This window comes from Choloepus didactylus, chromosome 4 (genome assembly GCF_015220235.1).
Source record: "Choloepus didactylus isolate mChoDid1 chromosome 4, mChoDid1.pri, whole genome shotgun sequence".
NCBI classification, from domain to species: Eukaryota; Metazoa; Chordata; class Mammalia; order Pilosa; family Megalonychidae; genus Choloepus; species Choloepus didactylus.
Window position 1 is genome coordinate 97,998,398 of NC_051310.1, and position 17,308 is coordinate 98,015,705.

At 43.4% G+C, this 17,308-nt stretch overlaps 1 protein-coding gene across 6 annotated transcripts in view; it reads right to left on the reverse strand.

The window, feature by feature from the left end:
* The window catches only part of ARNT2 (aryl hydrocarbon receptor nuclear translocator 2), a 214,929-nt gene that overhangs the window by 166,418 nt on the left and 31,203 nt on the right, over nt 1–17,308 (reverse strand). The window contains exon 1 of one of the 6 annotated variants that reach the window (XM_037833234.1): nt 5,753–5,778. The exons of 4 other annotated variants lie outside the window; for them this stretch is intronic. The gene's annotated coding sequence lies outside the window, so the exon portion shown is untranslated. Of the gene's footprint in view, nt 1–1,319; nt 1,328–5,752; nt 5,779–17,308 lie in introns of those variants that run through there. One more of the 6 variants, XM_037833233.1, reaches the window with a different exon arrangement.

Consider the following 17,308-nt stretch of genomic DNA (forward strand, 5'->3'; position numbering starts at 1 on the left):
GTCCTGAGCTGCGTGCTTCCACCCCTCTACTGCATCCTCCACACTGCCCCTGACCTCCCCAATCAGCAACTGCTTCTCCATCACCAATGGGGATCTTCACCCATGCAGGGAAGCGTGCGGCACCCGTCACAGCCCCAGGTCCCCACAGCCCCTCACGGGCCCTCAGAAGGCTCACTTGGGGCCAGCAAGTGAGCCCCGGAAACCCTTGGACGAGCCATTCATCCCCGCTCTACCCCATTTCCTAACGGGCAAGCCAAGCAGTTCAACAGGAAGGAGATGAAGGAAACATTGACGCATTCCACTGACGAGAATGCCCCCCATCAAAACTCAATGCAGTCTTCAAGACAGATGCAGAGTTTTCACTTGCACAAGTAAAAGTCTGGAACTATGGGAAAGTACTCTGCTCCCTTCATGCAGAGAAATTCCATGAAAGAGCTGTCTCACCTCACAATCGGATCATGTCCCCTCCTCCCATTCTCCCTTCGATCCTCTAGTCGGACTTTGTCCCGTCACCCCAATGGAGAGCTCCGCCATCATGGGGCCAGCGCTGATGAAGGCAGATCGTCACTTCTCTGCCCCCAGAGCATGAGATGCAGCCCCCTGTACCCCCATCCCACACTCTTCTCTCCTGGGTTTCCAGATGCCACATCCCCTCGCCTCTGGCCTCACAGGCCCCAACCATCCCCTTCTCCTCTGCTAGCTCCTCCTCTTCTAGCAGACCTCAGGGCTCCTTGTGCAGCCTTCTCCTCTCCTTCCATCCTCTCCCCTTGGTGATTCCATCCAGGACTTTGACATACCTTCTCTTTGCTGATGGCCCCCAGTTGCCATGCCCTGCTCTTACCGCCTGAGGCCTTTCTGTCTTCTGGGTCCTGCTGCTGGCTGACCTCAGGACCTTCCCACTGGGCTCCCTGTATCAGCTCTTTCCCCTCCAGTGCCTTCCCCATATGGCAGCCAGATCTGATCAGGCCAGCTCTTGCTTTCAACCTTTAATGGCTTTTCTTTGTTCTTGGCACAAACGCCAAGCTCCCTGCTATGACCAGCCAGGTCCTGCATGGTCAGGCCACTGCCCACCTCTATGGGTCCCAGCCACTTTGTCCCATCCATTACTGAACATGCCCATTCCCTCCCACCCCAGGACCTTTGCACATTCTATGCCCTCTGGCAAGAAAGCTCTTTGCCCTCTCTTCACCTAATTAACTCCTAACAAGCTTTTAGAGTCTGTTCAAACATCCCTCTCTCAAGGAGGCCTGTCCCTGGTCAACTGACACCCCTACCCCCACTAGGCTAGGTGTGGACCCGGTGATTCTTCCCTGTTGTACCTGCACCTCTCCTGTGAGTGAGTGAAGGTCACAGCAGTCCAGGTAGAAGCGACAGGGACTGAAGGAAGACAGTGACAGTGGGGAGGAAGCCGCAAGGACGGCGCTCAGGAGGTGAAGAGATGATGTCACCGCCCCAAAATACACAATGTGTCAGCGTCAGAACCCAAAAAGGGAAGATTCTAAAAAACCTCAGTCGCCTGATCCACCTACACGGTGACTGCATGGGGCAAACATTTTCTGGAGGAGGAAGAAAAATATGGCTGGATCAGTTGCACACTTATATCTACAATGCCACACAAGCCTGATTCACGGGGACTTCCGCAGCAAGGCAGAGGCACAAGCATTCACACCCTTCTCCATCCGGTTATTCAGAGGACCAAGCGTGCAATAGGCGTCTGGTTCTAGTTCTGGCATCACCACCATCTGACCCACAGTTTCTCCATCTAAAAACTGGGGTTCATCGGGCTATTACTTCCTTCCGCAGAGGCTGCTGTAAGAAATGGGGTCCCGTTTCAAATCCAAGAAGCATGTGCAAGGTTTGTAACTTGTGCTAGAGGCTGAACAATGGTCTGTGATGAAAGGACATGATCCTGCCCTCTGATGGGCTGTCTTGAACGGGATGGAGACGTGTCTGGGTAATTTCATACTGAGAGATACACGTTATGAGAGAGGACTGGACACTGTGCTGTGGGGACACCAGGGAGCATCTGAGGCGGCTTCATGGAGGAGGAGGCCACACCTGCACTAACCTGGCCACAGACTGTGGAAATACTTTGGGAGGAATGAAGCCCTATATAAATGATGACCCTTTCCTAAATGTGTTCCCTTGGATGCCACAGAAATTCTGAGCACAATCTTTCATCCCCCTTACCCCTTTGAGGAGTACGCTCTCTTGTTCAATTCTAGTCACCGGAACTTTCTGGCCTTTTACCCCAACTGCTACTCCCTACAAGTCCCCCACCTCAAATAAAACCTTCTTGTATAGATCTCTGCTCAGGATCCCTGGTCACAACCTATGGCAAGTGCACAAGCAAGCAGAAATTTCTCTATCCACAGCAATGTAACCCCAAACGCAAATATTTCCAAAGGAAACCGTCTCCCATTATACATAAGGATGCAATGACTGCCTGCTCCTGGACAAAGTTGGAATGAGATTTTGAGCTCATTTTAAAATCAGTACAAGCTAAGGATTTTAAAGATGCACTATAATACCAAAGGCATATCTGGCTTACAGTGCAGTATCTGGCTACAGACTGCTACACATTTCAAATACAGGCATGCTGTGAAGAATTTGTAAAATACCGTGTAGGCAGTGATAACCTGGAAAAATGTGAAACTTGAGAGCACTGCAGATGAAAGGAGCATGAGGGATAAATAAAGGCATTTTGTTCTCCCCACTATTTCATGTGAATCCAAATAAGAAAAATATTCCTTGATCTTCATGTTGGGAAAAAAAAAATGTATCGCATGCCAACTTTCACAATACAACAACATAGAATATTTTAATGATCATTCAAATAAACTAAAAATCAAAAGGCTTTCTCCATGGCTGGGGGGTGGGGGTAGGGGCGAAGGAAGGCAGCTATCCAAGGAAAAACATTCTCCTTAATATCCATCTCTCTTAGAACAATTCTTTTCACAGAAAGGAACATCAAATATCATAGCCCTACCTTTTCAGAGGGATTAAACAAAGCTCGTTCTTCCTTCTGACCAACACCTTCTTAGGAGAATCTGTTATCCGTGTAGAAGAAATGTCAGAAACCTCTGGGAGGAAATGTAGTTGCATTGGTATTCTGCTCAGAAAATGTCATCACAGATCTGTTTACCTTAACTGTGGACCATGATTCAGCCGTGACAACTGTCTTGCATACTGATCAATTTATTTGCAGCAAAATCTCTACCATTAACTGCTTAGGTTCTGAAAAAAAAAACGGTGACACGAATTTCAGGGGCAACCATAACAAATATACATTTGAAAGATGTAGATTGTTTTCAAAATATTTCAGTAAAAAACTCTAAAGGATTCTCCTTGAAGTGCAAACGAGAGAGGGTCCCTTCCACTTCTGGAAGGAAGACAAGGCACAGGATTCCCAAGGGCCCTCAGTGGGGTGGGCTTTCTACAGCACAAAGGACAGAGCAATCACTAGCCTGGGAGTCAGGGCATTAACGGGTTTCTGACCCTCTGGATCTTAGGTGGGTTTTCATCAGCCTGTGATTCTCTGTAAGATATCCCCGATCTACCAGCAGGATCCGCAACAGAGCAGAAAGTGGCAGAAATGGGAAGAGGGCAGCTAGTGTTGCTGAGAAAGGAGAAAGGGACCAGGTCCTGCGTCATCTGCCAGTGCCTCCAGCCTGGACCCTTCCGCAGCAGCAGGGCATTGGAACCAGCTCCAAGGCAGCCTGGTAAGGCCCGCCCACCTCGGTCATGGATGGGGGCTTAGGCAGAGCCTTGTCCGGCACTGGGGTGGGCCCTCTGGACCATGGACACTAACACTTCAACCCACTAGTATGGCAGTGTCTACTAGTGTCCAAGCCCCCCCAACTCCAGCTTCCTTCCCCAACGTGCGCACTGAAGCACCAGCATCCCTGTACTGGACTTTACAAAAGAGAGGAAAACAACACAGATCCAGCAAGAAGACAGGTAATGAGGAAAGACTGTTGGATGATGATTTAGATTCTGGGGCAAAACAGCAAGGGTGAACGCCACGCTCGGCTGCCCCCACTCTGTGAGAGACCACGAACAAGTGTCCACAGCTCTAACCACAGCAGGATCATACACCCAGCACCCAGCTCAAGCTGGAACCAAACCCAACAGTCAGAGACCACTAGAGGAAAGTGGGGAGTCCTCAGCCCTGCAAAAGACAGACCAGAAACCCCTTGGCTGGAAGGCTCACTGTCAGTGGACAGGCCACCCCACAGGAGGTCTTGGAGGGCCTACGACGATGGAACCTGGAGCCAGTGCAGCCAGACAGACGTCACAGGAGGACGTGCAGAGTGTGGGTGGCAGTGGTGGAGCCTGAGCTCAGGGTTCTGATTCTCCACTTTCAAAAATGTAAGAAAGCCACATGGATGATGAGGGATTCAATCTCTACATTGAGGAGTGGCTGCTGGACACCTTGAGACAGAAGCAGAGATGAAATTGTCATCAAAAACCGGAGGGACCTTCATGTACAAAAGGAAAGAGACCTTTTCTCGACTGCTGCAGACTGCACAATGTGGGCCACAGATATGAAGGGCAAGGAAAAAAGGAATGACCCCGAATGACCCTGATGTATGCTGGTTGTCCAGATACAGAGTGAAGCTGAACAGAAACCAAGGGGGCTAAAACACCTGGCAGAAAGAGAAAAGCTAATAAATTATAGGACACTCATAGAGATAAAAGTCGCCAGCCATTCAATATCATGATTTCAAAGGAAGTCTCAGGAAAATGCTAAGGGTAAGTAAACAGAGCAGGATACACATTCTTATATGCAAATAAATGTTTATCAGGAATCCATCAAAGTTCAGCTTCAGCCACAAGGTTGAAGGCTTCTGAATGAATGCCTCAGCCTGGGAAAGGACAGACATCCAACACCTCCTTCGGCAACATTTTGGAATCTCTGAACTTGTGCATAATCAATGATACTGGTCACCATCATCTCTAATCAGCATAGCAATATCATCATAACAAACAAGGCACACAGTATGAATTTATTGCTCAAGACTGAGTATTTACTTTCTATTATGGATATGCATTCTCGATGTACCAGACTGATGTACTTAGATTGAAAACCTCCTAGCATGTCTGATACATGTTTCAATTCAACCAATCAGATGGTTTATAAATATAAATATATTACTGCCAGAGTAAAATGTGCAATAATCCATGACCATACTGTGAAAGCTATTAACTTTATGTGCAAAACCAATTATTATGAACTTTCAAATAGTTAAATGAAAAAGAAATAGGGAAATAATACAAATATTAAGAGAGAATATATTTGGTTGCTACTTTAGGAAGACATATCTTTTTTGAGCCAAGAAATGTGTATAGAACTGTAAATAATAATACAAGCAGAATAAGAGATTAGATTAGATTAGATCACAATTCATATTTTTGTGGAATTGTTTGGTGTCCTGGCTTCCATAACATTAAACAACTGCTAAGGTTTTTTTTTTAATTTTATTTCTTTTTAGACCATGCATCTTTCAAGAAAAAGTATTATTTGGGAGTTTCTATATCTTTACTAGGATAAATAACTAGCCAACTGTCAATTTTGCTACCTTAAAAATTCATGAGGAAAAACTAGTACTCACAGATAACACTTGTAATCACGTTTAACATCTATAATAAATCATCGTCAATCCAGGCATAATCAATAAAGCAGAACAGAGGAAAGAAGAAAACGTTAGAGAAATACGAAGTACCCAACGTATGTCATTTTTCCACCAACCTCAGTTGTAAATGCGTGTCTATTCCACATCACAATCGTGGCACCTGAGTGCAGAAGCCATCTTCCAGAGGACAGGGCCAGCACCACTGTTCCTGACCTGGATGCCAAGCTTGCACAATGTGACTACTCTTCATCAGTAATAGAATAGTGACAATACCTATTTTTGATAAAATGACAGAATTTCACCCAATGATATTAGGCTTCAACTTCAATCTCAACCAAACACTGACTTCAACGCTTAGCAGCTTAGCAAACTGAATTAATTCAGTGTACCTCTAATACATGTACACAAGGTGCGAGAAAGAGAACAGTGAGAGCACATGCGTGTGTGGGTCCCAGGTAAATTCACTAAAAAATAACATAGCTAATGTGTGGATGGCAAGATTACATTTTCTATATAATCTCTAAATTTTAAAAAATTAGTATACAATACTGTTATGATCAGGGTAAAAAAAAAAAAAAAAAGAAAAAGAAAAAAAAAGCAGAAGTCATTTAATTGAAAATAAATGACCAGACCAGGACAGTGGGAACTGAAGGATAGTCAGGGTGGTGGAACAGAAGACTTCTGGCAGTTGTGAGATCGTTAACCACCCATGATGGAGCAAACTTTTCTCAGAGGGGAGGGTGGGAGTCATAGGAGGGGGAGGGGGCATGACTGACAAAGTGTCTACTGAGCCCCAAGGAGGTGCCAGGCCCTAAGCAGGCTCATTAACCCTCAGCTGGCCGTGACAGAGACATCACTGCCACCATTTCCCAGGTGTGCTCTTTATTATTTTATGATGACTGCACAAGAAAATAGTAAATGAATGGGTGAGGCTGTGTTCCCACAAGCTTTATTATGGGCACTGAAATTTGAACTTCATTTAATGTTCATGTGGGACGACGTTATCATCCTTCTTTTGATTTTTTTTTCCAACCATTTAAAAATGTTAAACTCGGCTTATGGCCATACAAATACAGGTGGCAGGCCAGATGTGTCCCACTGGTCATAACTTGCCAACCTCAAATCTAAGCAAGTAGGTTTAAGCACCAGGGCCAGGAGGATCTCAGGAGACGCCAAGAGTACCTCCAGTTCCACTGAGCAACTGGCAGGGCCCTGCCCTCCCAGTGCACCCCAGAGAAGCCAGTGAAGGCCTGGTGCAGTATGCATATTTCATCTAAGTTGGCACCCTTCAGGGAGCAGCAGCTGAATGGGAAACAAACACTGCACTTTTACCTATTGAGAACCCCCAAGTCTTTGAGGCTAAGCTTTCATGAAAGAGCAGCATTGGTTCTCGGCTGAGCAAAACCCACACAAGGTCTGTCACTCACTTCCATCAGGCCATTTGAGGAGGGGTCAGAGGCTGATACACCTAAGCTTGTCCCAAAAGCAGAGGAAGAAGAGAGGCCCTGGGCAGAGACCCCTGGGTGGCCAGTCACCCGGGAGCATGGCTTCCACTGTGTGGCTGCAGCTGCATGTTCCCCTCCAGGAAGCCATCCGGCGTGCCCAGCATGGGTGTGGGAAGACCTGGAGAGACCCAGCGGCCAGCAGCAGCTAACGACAACCATGTGGAAAGGGGTGGAGAAGGAGCTGTAGAGACCTGCAGAGCAGGGATGACAGCTGTGGAGGCTGGAAAAACAGCTGGGCAGGATGCAGACAGGGGCCTTGTACCAAGAAAAGGGAGTCTCCTGTCCACGAGGCCCAAGGGGGAAATGCCCAGGTGAAGAGACATAGAGACATAGGGACATAGGGACATGGGGACATGGGGACATGGGAAGACCAAACACTAAAGAGAGGGATGTAAGCCTTGTCTGTAAGACCTCTATTCAAGCTACTTCAATCTGTCCCTCTGTCCTGTTTGCTGCACCCCCAGTGTGAACTGTCCCTGGAATCGGTGTCCTGGGGGATGTTCTGAACAGCTGGCCTCAGAGGCCAGGACAGGCTCAAAGGAGCCAGGGCCGCATCAGTGCCATTTTCAGGATCCTGAAGGGAAGCCTCACTGGGGAAAAAACATGGGGATTTCCGAGGGAAATGGCTGACTGGAAGGGGCTGCCCCGATCTACGGGGGTGAGAGGGGGTTGGACCTTATCCCTCCTGACCAGGCCATGGGAAACCCAAGTGGGAAAGAGTATGGTGATAAATACTCCATTTAGCACGGCCACAGCCCTGTTGTTCCCAGCAGCTCACCTGCAGCAGAGAGAACCAGACCCTCCAGAAGAAAGGAGCCGAGAGGACAGAAGGGCCTGCTATTCACAGATACAAAAGCTACTGGCCTCTTAGGGAAAATACGGGCTTAGGGTTCTGCTTCTGCTGTTGTCATTATTTGGGGGGAAAGGGGATGGTGGCAGCAGAAAATTTTCTTCAGAAAAATTCCACTGTGTAGGTACCCTGACCAGTGCCCAATGCTTGGTGGGGTGATCATGACATTGGATTCTTGTGAGGATATAAAGTAAGATGGGCAGAGTGGGACACAGTCTGGGGAGAGGGAATGCAGAATTCACCACTGTCTATACACCATCCAGAATAGGCCCCAGCACATAGCAGGTGTAGACAGAGCTCCGGATGAGCAGACGGAAGGAAGATGAGTGCTGGATTCACACACCAGTGCCCTCCACCGGCCTGGCCAGACTGCCTGACTGCCTTTGAGGTCATCTGCAGGGAGGAGAGGAAAGTATGGGGAATTAAGACACTTCATTCCCAATTCTGATTATTTCTCTGTGTCACTAAAGCAGAAGGGATCACCCAAGTTGAGAAAAACATCACGGTCCCAACCAATACCCTGGAAGATCAGGCAGATCCCAATGAATCAAACAAAAAAGAGAGGGGGAACTACCATGAAGAAGCCAGGACAGAGGGCCCAAGGCTATTTACATCTCGAATTGAGGTTGGACAGCTGGTAACTGGCACCTGTAGTCCCTTGGCTCTGTTTCCTTTGGGTTTTTTCATCCTGGCCCTGAGCTCTCACAAGAGAGAAAACCTCCAAGGAGCTTCTGGGATGGGAAGGTCTTTGACTTAGGAGTTTGCAATGGATTTGTCTATCTGGTTTGATCATATAAATGACATTAAGAGTTCATCTATTTTTTTATGGGCACCCTAGCCTGTTCTTCAGTCTGGATTCTGGAATAAAATTGGCCAGCCATGCCTGGAGAACAGGTGAGAGGGGAGGCTGGTTGGGCCAGTGAAGTGGGCAGACCCTGTAGATCTCAGAGCCCTTCAACATTTTCGAGACCAGCTGGCAAATGTGGGCGATCCTGAGAGTGAATTCTAAAGAAGACAGTGGAAGGCAGAGTCCCTTAGAAGCTGGGTTTGAACAGGCACCAGGAAGCAAGGTTAGAAGCAGACTGTAGTACTTCAGATGATAGATCCAAGAATAAGACAATCTCCAGGGAGGCAGTTTTTGAAGAGTAGAAGAGAATTAAGAGTCAGGACGGTCTATGTTTTTAAAATTTTGACTTGTAAACTAGAGCTACATGCCTGTATGAGTATTCTAAGCCAAATTTGGGAGTCTTGTATCATAAGGATTCCAAATGTGAATACAGGATTAGTATAAATGGCCTAGACTTTGCTGAGAGTACATGATTATATGATCTTCAACCACTTCTTGGCATACTTGTACTTGGAGGTTTTGCAGTTAACCTCAAACTCTATATTCTAAAACCGAATTCAATTTTCCCTCTCAAACCATTTGTCAACCTGACTTCCATTCTCTCCATCAGCAGAACCTCACTTTTTTAAGTCTTGAGGCCAAAACTCCCTGCCTTCCTTCTGCGAAGGTTTTCAGGGCCTCTATCTTGTATCAGATACCACATCAGGCACTGCCCTCAAGCTTACAGCCAAGAAGGACAGTCCAATAGAGAATCGATGTAAGCTGTGAACCAAGAAATAATTTTAAGATGTGTCTTAGTAGAGAAGTAGGCAAAGGACACAAAGCCCATGTGCTCAAGTCCTAGCAGAACAAACATTACCTGCACAGCCTTCCTCTCCCTGGTCATCAGCGAGGCACTGCTGTCTCCCCTTCATGCAGCTGCCTTGTCTCACCTTTTCCACCACGTTCAGGACCTTATTGGTCTACACATGCAGCATGACAACATCACTCTAACAAAAACAACTCTGTGCTAGTCAATGACACCTAGCTGAGAGGATGCTTTTAATCTGTGACTGTGTCCCTGTCAATAAGATAATTATAATTTAACCAGGTCAATAGCAGTTAAATCTCCTCTGAGAAAACAACCCTATGAGAGATGTTCATGCCCTTGCATTGGCCAAACCTCCCTTCCTTTCTCTCTCCCTCTTCCCTTGTAGCAGGGGCAAGTAAGAAGTTGGGTTTTACTCCGATGGACAGAAGCTGGGAAGGGAAGGGAAGTTTTGAATTTTGATGGCAGATCAGGGCTGCTGTGATTGTTGTTGTATTTCTCCTGTTAAGATGACATCTAAGAGCCAACTCTACTCCTTCAGCTATGCTCAGTATGGGGTTGGAAAAGTCACAGATCAGCATGACCAACATATGGCGGAGGAGTTACCAATAAGCCACATCTATCTCAAGCAGAAGCAAAGACCTCAAGAATCTTTTATCCTGGGCAGAGAATGAGCAGGCATCCAGTCACATTTCTATCTTTTCTATTTTAACCTTGCACTCAACAAATGGACATTTTTTTTAAATGTCCAGTAAAGAATACTTAATTCAATTGAGTCTTCTGGACAGACTTGGGAACCTGAAATAGGAGTAAATTATGGAATTTGACCCTCAGAGGTCATCTTGCAGCACTTCTGCTCCACTGAAATAACAAACTTCATCAAAAAGGGTAGAAAAGAAATGCACTCATCAGGATTTCAAGTAATAAGACAAATATCAGCCATTTGGGGAGCAATGCTTGCAAAAACAAGTCTGCTATATGTGTAGGAAGTCAAAGATTATCAACATTCCAGACTCCTAGGAAGGACATTCTTATTGTAAGCCATTTAAAGACATGTTTAAGTCCCCTGTTCATTCACCCCTGACTCAAACAGGGTTACTCTGAGTGAGACATTCAATAATACAAAACAAAGCACCAGTGTGCTAAGATTTGGTCAAGAGTCTCTGGGTATGGCCTAAAATCCCAAGCTACTTTGCAAAAATATCTCCAGGATATGTTTTGATTTTAATAACTCATCTGTTGGATGATCTGTTTACATGATCCTTCAACTTCAACCCTTTCCACTGCAAAACATGGTTTATTTTCCACAAGGAATTGTGCAAAATTCATGTCAAATTCTTAGAAGCAACTATAGATTAGACTGCTCCAGTTTCACATCTTTGGAACAAAGATGAGGGTTCTGCAATTATTTCTAGAAGCCTGAGTTTGTGAGACAAATTAGAAATCCATTCTCTGTTTGCTTATTTGTTTTTTAGGGCTGTTTTGGACAAAAACAATAAAAGCTGTTTTGCCAATAAGCCAAAGAAAAACTATGAATCCAAGGACTGAAACAGAGAGCTTCCAGGCAATAGAGAAGCAGTCAGAGAACAATCTCCTTGACTTCTACCCACAGGTGACATTTTACCTGATTATCACAGACAAACGGTGCCATAACAGAACTAAGCGGGAAATCAGAATTGACACTACCCTGGCTGGCTCGTGAAAATGACCCCAAAGAAGTGGCACAGGCTGTCCTGATGGGAAAAGCAGCCTTTGGAGGGGAAGGAGCCCTCAGCTCAGACCTGAAAGTGGGCAAGCCCCTGCACATTGCTGAGGCCATCTCCTCATTTACACTATAAAATAAAACTTACAAGGAGTCGTGTGAAAACCAAATGAGATAACCAAAATCTGTGATACTGAAAGTACTCTACCAGCCTGTGTTAGATATCAGAGTCCACGCACTGTGTTTTCCTGGCAACAGGGACTAGGTCAGGCTTAGCCTGTGACTATCCTACCCACATCTTCTGCTGGAGTCTCCACTGTTAAGATGCCACTGTGCCACCAGTTGCTGGAACTTGCCAGAGAATAAGGCCCACAGAAGGGAAAAACAGTGCCTTAGCTACATTGTTAGTTCCCTGGATCTTTACCTGAAGCAAAAAGCCCACCTGGATGTCTCAGTTTTATGAACAATCCTTTTATTATTTGTTTAATCTAGTTTGAACTGGGTTGTCCTTCTTTTGGAGCTGAAAGAATCCTGGCACATACTGTGAGGTGTTTTTTTTCCTGTCCCCTCCCCCCCACCTCTCTTTTCTCTCCTCTCTCCCTCCCTCCCTCCGCCTCTCTCTCTCTCTCACACACACACACACACTACTTGCTACTTATATACATGATGAATTATTTTGACAAGCACATGCTTCACTGACTACAAATTCTAGCATATTTGAAGAAAAATCTCACTTATTCATATGTATAAGAAAACCCTAAATAAAATATCAGCAGATCAAATCCAGCATATCTTTTAATAATAATACTAAAAGAATGATACAGTGTCACCATATACCTTTTATTTCAGGAATATATGAACAGCTCAATATTAGGAAATCTCAATAACTTGAATAAGGAAAAAAATGTGTTTATCTTAATAGAGTCTATAAAAGACATTTAAATAATACTCCATTGTTTGTCTAGACCACCTTTTGTCAATCCATTTAAAAAGTTTAAAAAAATATGCAAAAAAAGACATTTGACATAATTGATTAGGTGACTCATTCCTTTGACAGAAACTTGTTCCTAGGAATTCCTCAAAGCCCTACTGCTCTCAGGGCATATGAGTATCATTTCTCAACTCCTTTGTGGAAATGGTCCTCGGACCGAGGATGACGGTGATGACAATCCTGATGACAGCGGCATCTCGTGTTAACTGGGCACAACTCTGCCAGGCTCTGTACTACCATCATTACACAACCACATCTACGCACAGCTTCTCTATGAGGTTGGTACTATTATTATTCCCATTTTACAGATCAGGAAATTAAAAGAGAGGTTAACTAATCTGAACAGTGACAGAGCTAAAATGCAAACCAACATATATTTGACTTAAATGAAAATGCTTTTAACAATGCAATACAAAATATTAGGAACACAATCTCTTTTTTTTTTTTTAATCTTCATTTTATTGAGATATATTCACATACCACGCAGTCATACAAAACAAATCGTACTTTCGATTGTTTACAGTACCATTACATAGTGGTACATTCATCACCCAAATCAATCCCTGACACCTTCATTAGCACACACACAAAAATAACAAGAATAATAAGTAGAGTGAAAAAGAGCAATTGAAGTAAAAAAGAACACTGGGTACCTTTGTCTGTTTGTTTCCTTCCCCTATTTTTCTACTCATCCATCCATAAACTAGACAAAGTGGAGTGTGGTCCTTATGGCTTTCCCAATCCCATTGTCACCCCTCATAAGCTACATTTTTATACAACTGTCTTCGAGATTCATGGGGTCTGGGTTGTAGTTTGATAGTTTCAGGTATCCACCACCAGCTACCCCAATTCTTTGGAACCTAAAAAGGGTTGTCTAAAGTGTGCATAAGAGTGCCCACCAGAGTGACCTCTCGGCTCCTTTTGGAATCTCTCTGCCACTGAAGCTTATTTCATTTCCTTTCACATCCCCCTTTTGCTCAAGAAGATGTTCTCCGTCCCACGATGCCAGGTCTACATTCCTCCCCAGGAGTCATATTCCACGTTGCCAGGGAGATTCACTCCCCTGGGTGTCTGATCCCACGTAGGGGGGAGGGCAGTGATTTCACCTTTCAATTTGGCTTAGCTAGAGAGACAGGGCCACATCTGAGCAACAAAGAGGCATTCGGTAGGAGACTCTTAGGCACAATTATAGGGAGGCCTAGCCTCTCCTTTGCAGCAACCGTCTTCCCAAGGGTAAAACCTGTGGTAGAGGGCTCAACCCATCAAACCACCAGTCCCCTATGTCTGTGGTAATGTTAGCAACCATGGAGGTGGGGTAGGCCAATACCCCTGCATTCTCCACAGGCTCCTCAAGGGGGCACTACATCTTTTTTTTCCCCTTGTTTTTCTTTTTTCTTTTTTTTTAACTTTCCCTTCTTTTTTAAATCAACTGTATGAAAAAAAAGTTAAAAAGAAAACAAACATACAATAAAAGAACATTTCAAAGAGACCATAACAAGGGAGTAAGAAAAAGACAACTAACCTAAGATAACTGCTTAACTTCCAACATGTTCCTACTTTACCCCAAGAAAGTTACCTAATATAGCAACATTTCTGTGAACTTGCTCCTACTATATCCATCAGAAATTAACAGACCATAGTCAATCCTGGGCATCCCCAGAACGTTAAATAGCTTATCTGTTCTTCTTGGATTATTGTTCCCCCTTCCTTAATTGCTCTCTACTGCTAGTTTCCCTACATTCTACATTATAAACCATTTGTTTTACATTTTTCAAAGTTCACATTAGTGGTAGCATATAATATTTCTCTTTTTGTGCCTGGCTTATTTCGTTCAGCATTATGTCTTCAAGGTTCATCCGTGTTGTCATATGTTTCACGAGATCGTTCCTTCTTACTGCCGCGTAGTATTCCATCGTGTGTATATACCACATTTTCTTTATCCACTCATCTGTTGAAGGACATTTGGGTTGTTTCCATCTCTTGGCAATTGTGAATAATGCTGCTATGAACATTGGCGTGCAGATATCTGTTCGTGTCACTGCTTTCCGACCTTCCGGGTATATACCAAGAAGTGCAATCGCTGGATCGAATGGTAACTCTATATCTAGTTTTCTAAGGAACTGCCAGACTGACTTCCAGAGTGGCTGAACCATTATACAGTCCCACCAACAATGAATAAGAGTTCCAATTTCTCCACATCCCCTCCAGCATTTGTAGTTTCCTGTTTGTTTAATGGCAGCCATTCTAACCGGTGTTAGATGGTATCTCATTGTGGTCTTAATTTGCATCTCTCTAATAGCTAGTGAAGCTGAACATTTTTTCATGTGTTTCTTGGCCATTTGTATTTCCTCTTCAGAGAACTGTCTTTTCATATCTTTTGCCCATTTTATAATTGGGCCGACTGTACTACTGTCATTGAGTTGTAAGATTTCTTTATATATGCAAGATATCAGTCTTTTGTCAGATACATGGTTTCCAAAATTTTTTTCCCATTGAGTTGGCTGCCTCTTTACCTTTTTGAGAAATTCCTTTGAGGTGCAGAAACTTCTAAGCTTGAGGAGTTCCCATTTATCTATTTTCTCTTTTGTTGCTTGTGCTTTGGGTGTAAAGTCTAGGAAGTGGCCGCCTAATACAAGGTCTTGAAAATGTTTTCCTACATTATCTTCTAGGAGTTTTATGGTACTTTCTTTTATATTGAGATCTTTGGTCCATTTTGAGTTAATTTTTGTGTAGGGGGTGAGGTAGGGGTCCTCTTTCATTCTTTTGGATATGGATATCCAACTCTCCCAGCCCCATTTGTTGAAAAGACCATCATGACTCAGTTCAGTGACTTTGGGGGCCTTATCAAAGATCAGTCGGCCATAGATCTGAGGGTCTATCTCCGAATTCTCAATTCAATTCCATTGATCTATATGTCTATCTTTGTGCCAGTACCATGCTGTTTTGGCAACTGTGGCTTTATAATAAGCTTCAAAGTCAGGGAGTGTAAGTCCTCCCACTTCGTTTTTCTTTTTTAGAGTGTCTTTAGCAATTCGAGGCATCTTCCCTTTCCAAATAAATTTGATAACTAGCTTTTCCAAGTCTGCAAAGTAGGTTGTTGGAATTTTGATTGGGATTGCATTGAATCTGTAGATGAGTTTGGGTAGAATTGACATCTTAATGACATTTAGTCTTCCTATCCATGAACACGGAATATTTTTCCATCTTTTAAGGTCCCCTTCTATTTCTTTTAGTAGAGTTATGTAGTTTTCTTTGTACAGGTCTTTTACATCTTTGGTTAAGTTTATTCCTAGGTACTTGATTTTTTTAGTTGCTATTGAAAATGGTATCTTTTTCTTGAGTGTCTCTTCAGTTTGTTCATTTCTAGCATATAGAAACATTACTGACTTATGTGCATTAACCTTGTATCCCGCTACTTTGCTAAATTTGTTTATTAGCTCTAGTAGCTGTATCGTCCATTTCTCAGGGTTTTCTAGATATAAGATCATATCATCTGCAAACAATGACAGTTTTACTTCTTCTTTTCCAATTTAGATGCCTTTTATTTCTTTGTCTTGCCGGATTGCCCTGGCTAGCACTTCCAGCACAATGTTGAATAACAGTGGTGACAGCGGGCATCCTTGTCTTGTTCCTGATCTTAGAGGGAAGGCTTTCAGTCTCTCACCATTGAGTACTATGCTGGCTGTGGGTTTTTCATATATGCTCTTTATCATGTTGAGGAAGTTTCCCTCAATTCCTACCTTTTGAAGTGTTTTTATCAAAAAGGGATGTTGGATTTTGTCAAATGCTTTTTTAGCATCTATTGAGATGATCAATTGATTTTTCCCTTTTGACTTGTTAATGTGTTGTAATACATTGATTGATTTTCTTATGTTGAACCATCCTTGCATGCCTGGAATAAACCCCACTTAGTCATGGTGTATGATTTTTTTAATGTGTCTTTGGATTCGATTTGCAAGTATTTTGTTGAGGATTTTTGCATCTATATTCATTAGGGAGATTGGCCGGTAGTTTTCCTTGTTTGTAGCATCTTTGCCTGGTTTTGGTATTAGGTTGATGTTAGCTTCATAAAATGAGTTAGGTAGTGTTCCATTTTCTTCAATGTTTTCAAAGAGTTTGAGTAAGATTGGTGTCAGTTCTTTCTGGAAACTTTGGTAGAATTTCCCTGTGAAGCCATCTGGCACTGGGCATTTATTTGTGGGAAGATTTTTGATGACTGATTGGATCTCTTTGCTTGTGATGGGTTGGTTGAGGTCTTCTATTTCTTCTCTGGTCAGTCTAGGTTGTTCATATGTTTCCAGGAAATTGTCCATTTCCTCTACATTATCCAGTTTGTTGCCATACAGTTGTTCATAGTATCCTCTTATAATTTTTTTAATTTCTTCAGGATCTGCAGTTATGTCACCTTTTTCATTCATTATTTTGTTTATATGGGTCTTCTCTCTTTTTGATTTTGTCAGTCTAGCTAGGGGCTTGTCAATCTTGTTAATCTTCTCAAAGAACCAACTTTTGGTGATATTTATCCTCTCTATTGTTTTTTTCTTCTCTATGTCATTTATTTCTGCTTTAATCCTTGTTATTTCTTTTCTTCTACTTGGTTTAGGATTGGTTTGCTGTTCATTTTCTAGCTTCTTCAGTTGATCCATTAGTTCTTTGATTTTGGCTCTTTCTTCCTTTTTAATATATGCGTTTAGTGCTATAAATTTCCCCCTTAGCACTGCTTTTGCTGCATCCCATAGGTTTTGGTATGTTGTGTTCTCATTTTCATTCGTCTCTATATATTTAGAAATTTCTCTTGCTATTTCCTCTTTAACCCACTGATTGTTTAGGAGTGTGTTGTTTAACCTCCAGGTATTTGTGAATTTTCTAAGTCTCTGATGGTTATTGACTTCTAATTGTATTCCATTGTGGTCAGAGAATGTGCTTTGAATAATTTCAATCTTTTTAAATTTATTGAGGCTTGTTTTAT